Below are 5,000 nucleotides of genomic sequence, written 5' to 3'. Positions count from 1 at the left end.
GGGAGAGAAAGTGAAAGAGAAGGAGGAGGAGGAGGAGAAGGAGGAGTAGGAGAAGAAGAAGAAGATAAAGAAGGAGGAGGAAGAGAGAGGAGGAGGAGAGGGAGGGGGAGGCGGAGGAGGAGGAGAAGGAAGGAGAAGAAGAAGAAGAAGAAACTGAAGAAAAAGAATAAAAAGAAGAAAAGAAGAAGAAAAAAGAAGAAAACGAAGAAAGAAAAAGAAGAAGAAGAAGGTGAAGAAGCAGAAGGATGGGGAGGCCTAGAAGGAATAGGAGGAGAAAGAGACGAAGAACAAGAAAAATAAGAAATAAAAGAAGAAAAGAAAGAAGAAGGAGGAGGAGGAGGAAGAGAAGACCAGCCAAGGGTTCTGGCTGATCAGAACCTGACGACGAATCCTGACTGAAGGTGGAATGGCGCCGAAGTTGAATTTGTTGTGGTTGGAATCGGTGTGGTTGGAATCGGTGTGGTTGGAATCGGTGTGGTTGGAATCGGCGTGGTTGGAATCGGTGTGTTTGGAATCGGTGTGTTTGGAATCGGTGTGGTTGGAATCGGTGTGGTTGGAATCGCTGTGGTTGGAATCGCTGTGGTTGGAATCGGTGTGGTTGGAATCGCTGTGTTTGGAATCGGTGTAGTTGGAATGGCGCTGATGTTGAATTTGTTGTGGTTGGAATCGGTGTGTTTGGAATCGGTGTGTTTGGAATCGGTGTGGTTGGAATCGGTGTGGTTGGAATGGCGCCGATGTTGAATTTGTTGTGGTTGGAATCGGTGTGGTTGGAATCGGTGTGGTTGGAATCGCTGTGTTTGGAATCGTTGTGGTTGGAATCGTTGTGGTTGGAATCGTTGTGGTTGGAATCGGTGTGGTTGGAATCGGTGTGGTTGGAATCGCTGTGTTTGGAATCGGTGTGTTTGGAATCGGTGTGTTTGGAATCGGTGTGGTTGGAATCGCTGTGTTTGGAATCGGTGTGTTTGGAATCGGTGTGTTTGGAATCGGTGTGGTTGGAATCGGTGTGGTTGGAATCTGCGTGGTTGGAATCGGTGTGTTTGGAATCGGTGTGTTTGGAATCGGTGTGGTTGGAATCGCTGTGTTTGGAATCGGTGTGTTTGGAATCGGTGTGTTTGGAATCGGTGTGTTTGGAATCGCTGTGGTTGGAATCGGTGTGGTTGGAATCGCTGTGTTTGGAATCGCTGTGTTTGGAATCGCTGTGGTTGGAATCGGTGTGTTTGGAATCGGTGTGGTTGGAATCGGTGTGGTTGGAATCGCTGTGTTTGGAATCGGTGTGTTTGGAATCGGTGTGTTTGGAATCGGTGTGGTTGGAATCGGTGTGGTTGGAATCGGTGTGGTTGGAATCGGTGTGTTTGGAATCGGTGTGGTTGGAATCGGTGTGTTTGGAATCGGTGTGGTTGGAATCGGTGTGGTTGGAATCGGTGTGGTTGGAATCGCTGTGTTTGGAATCGCTGTGTTTGGAATCGCTGTGTTTGGAATCGGTGTGGTTGGAATCGGTGTGTTTGGAATCGGTGTGGTTGGAATCGGTGTGTTTGGAATCGGTGTGGTTGGAATCGGTGTGTTTGGAATCGGTGTGGTTGGAATCGGTGTGTTTGGAATCGGTGTGGTTGGAATCGGTGTGGTTGGAATCGGTGTGGTTGGAATCGATGTGGTTGGAATCGGTGTGGTTGGAATCGGTGTGGTTGGAATCGCTGTGGTTGGAATCGCTGTGTTTGGAATCGGTGTGGTTGGAATCGGTGTAGTTGGAATGGCGCTGATGTTGAATTTGTTGTGGTTGGAATCGGTGTGGTTGGAATCGGTGTGGTTGGAATCGGTGTGGTTGGAATCGGTGTGGTTGGAATCGGTGTGGTTGGAATCGGTGTGGTTGGAATCGCTGTGTTTGGAATCGGTGTGGTTGGAATCGGTGTGTTTGGAATCGGTGTGGTTGGAATCGGTGTGGTTGGAATCGGTGTGTTTGGAATCGCTGTGTTTGGAATCGCTGTGTTTGGAATCGGTGTGTTTGGAATCGGTGTGGTTGGAATCGGTGTGGTTGGAATCGGTGTGTTTGGAATCGGTGTGGTTGGAATCGGTGTGTTTGGAATCGGTGTGGTTGGAATCGGTGTGTTTGGAATCGGTGTGGTTGGAATCGGTGTGGTTGGAATCGGTGTGGTTGGAATCGCTGTGTTTGGAATCGGTGTGGTTGGAATCGGTGTGTTTGGAATCGGTGTGGTTGGAATCGGTGTGGTTGGAATCGGTGTGTTTGGAATCGCTGTGTTTGGAATCGCTGTGTTTGGAATCGGTGTGTTTAGAATCGGTGTGGTTGGAATCGGTGTGGTTGGAATCGCTGTGGTTGGAATCGCTGTGGTTGGAATCGCTGTGTTTGGAATCGGTGTAGTTGGAATCGCTGTGGTTGGAATCGCTGTGGTTGGAATCGCTGTGGTTGGAATCGCTGTGGTTGGAATCGGTGTGGTTGGAATCGGTGTGGTTGGAATCGCTGTTGTTGGAATCGGTGTGGTTGGAATCGCTGTTGTTGGAATCGTTGTGGTTGGAATCGGTGAGGTTGGAATCGCTGTGTTTGGAATCGTTGTGGTTGGAATCGGTGTGGTTGAAATCGGTGTGTTTGGAATCGCTGTGTTTGGAATCGCTGTGTTTGGAATCGGTGTGGTTGGAATCGGTGTGGTTGGAAACGCTGTGTTTGGAATCGGTGTGTTTGGAATCGCTGTGTTTGGAATCGGTGTGGTTGGAATCGGTGTGGTTGGAATCGCTGTGGTTGGAATCGGTGTGGTTGGAATCGGTGTGGTTGGAATCGCTGTGGTTGGAATCGGTGTGGTTGGAATCGCTGTGTTTGGAATCGTTGTGGTTGGAATCGTTGTGGTTGGAATCGTTGTGGTTGGAATCGCTGTGGTTGGAATCGCTGTGGTTGGAATCGGTGTGGTTGGAATCGGTGTGGTTGGAATCGCTGTGGTTGGAATCGGTGTGGTTGGAATCGGTGTGGTTGGAATCGGTGTGGTTGGAATCGGTGTGGTTGGAATCGGTGTGGTTGGAATCGGTGTGGTTGGAATCGGTGTGGTTGGAATCGGTGAGGTTGGAATCGGTGTGGTTGGAATCGGTGTGGTTGGAATCGGTGTGGTTGGAATCGGTGTGGTTGGAATCGGTGTGGTTGGAATCGGTGTGGTTGGAATCGCTGTGGTTGGAATCGCTGTGGTTGGAATCGGTGTGGTTGGAATCGGTGTGGTTGGAATCGGCGTGGTTGGAATCGGTGTGGTTGGAATCGCTGTGGTTGGAATCGGTGTGGTTGGAATCGGCGTGGTTGGAATCGGTGTGGTTGGAATCGGCGTGGTTGGAATCGGTGTGTTTGGAATCGGTGTGTTTGGAATCGGTGTGTTTGGAATCGGTGTGTTTGGAATCGCTGTGTTTGGAATCGGTGTGGTTGGAATCGGTGTGGTTGGAATGGCTGTGGTTGGAATCGGTGTGGTTGGAATCGCTGTGGTTGGAATCGGTGTGGTTGGAATCGCTGTGGTTGGAATCGCTGTGGTTGGAATCGCTGTGGTTGGAATCGCCCGGAATCAGCGAAAGTAATTGCCGAGCTGAAAGTTAATTTGGGGAGGGGCGAGATGGTGACACGCGTAGGGGGGGGGGGGTGGGTGGGGTGGTAGAGGGAAGGGGATGATGATAGGGGGGAAGGGGGGAGAGGGAATGGGATGATGGGGGGAGGGGGGAGAGGGAAGGGGATGTGGCGGGGGAAAGGGGGAGGGAAGGTGAGGGGAAGGGGGAGGAAGGTGAAGGGGAGGGAGAAGGGGATTTGGGGGGAAGGGGAAGGGAGGGGGATGCTAGGGGAGAGGGAAGGGGGAAGGGGGAAAGGGAGGGAGGGGGATGTGTGGGAGAAGATGGGAGGAAGAAGGAGAGGTAGGGACGAGGGAGAGAGAGAAGAACAAAGGGAGAAGGTGGGAGGAAGAAGGAGAGGTAGGGACGAGGGGAGAGAGAAGAACAAAGGGAGAGCGAGAGAAGGTAAGATAAGAGGGAGGAAAGAGGGGTAGTAGGAAAAGGGAGATAATGGGAAAGGAGAGGGAGATATGAAGAGACGAGGGGAGAGGAAAGAACAGGAAAAGAGTGACGAAAGATGAGTGAATTAGTGAGAAAGAAAGGAGAAATTAAGGAGAGAGAAAGGGACAGGGAAGAGGCAGAATGAATAAGGGAGAGAATGAAAGAAGGAAGACAGAGAGAGTAAGAGACGGAAATATACATCGAACAGAGAGGAAGAAAAAGAAGAAGAGGAAGAGAAATGTAAACAAAACAAAAAAGAAAAGACAATAAAAGAGAGAAATGTAAAAAAAAAAAAAATTGAAATGACAAGGAAAAATAGAGAGAAAAATTGGCGGAATGGAAAGAAAAGGGAGAACGAGAGAACGAGAAAGAGGCCCGTTTCTTTCATGCATTCTGAAGACCACAGAGCCGCGATATAAATCTCATACAACAGCTGCAGTTTGGATCGGCCCAACACTCAGACACCTGTTCCCCTTGGCCCGCTCCCCCTCCCCCCCGGCCCCCCTGCGCACTCCTTCGCCCTTCCTCTTACCCTCCTTCGCCCTCCTCTTACAATCCTCTTACCCTCCTTCGCCCCTCCTCGCTCTCTACCGCCCTCCTCTCACCCTCCCTCGCCTTTCCTCTTACACTCCTCTTACCCTCCTCGCCTTTCTCTTACCCTCCTTCGCCCCTCCTCTTACCCTCCTCGCCTTTCTACCTTTCTTCGCCCCTCCTCGCTCTCTACCGCCCTCCTCTCACCCTCCCTCGCCTTTCCTCTTACACTCCTCTTACCCTCCTCGCCTTTCTCTTACCCTCCTTCGCCCCTCCTCTTACCCTCCTCGCCTTTCTCTCACCCTCCTTCGCCCCTCCTCTTACCCTCCTCGCCTTTCTCTCACCCTCCTTCGCCCCTCCTCTTACCCTCCTCGCCTTTCCTCTTACACTCCTCTTACCCTCCTCGCCTTTCTCTTACCCTCCTTCGCCCCTCCTCTTACCCTCCT

The 5,000-nt window shown here is 51.1% G+C and overlaps 1 protein-coding gene across 3 annotated transcripts in view; it reads left to right on the top strand.

The window, feature by feature from the left end:
* The window catches only part of fid (fire dancer), a 117,707-nt gene that overhangs the window by 46,400 nt on the left and 66,307 nt on the right, over nucleotides 1-5,000 (top strand). The gene's annotated exons all lie outside the window — the stretch shown is intronic.

The sequence above is a fragment of the Penaeus vannamei genome, chromosome 23 (assembly GCF_042767895.1).
Source record: "Penaeus vannamei isolate JL-2024 chromosome 23, ASM4276789v1, whole genome shotgun sequence".
In the NCBI taxonomy this organism is placed as follows: Eukaryota; Metazoa; Arthropoda; class Malacostraca; order Decapoda; family Penaeidae; genus Penaeus; species Penaeus vannamei.
Note: the sequence above shows the minus strand (reverse complement) of the source record. Positions and strands in the feature narration are given on the sequence as shown.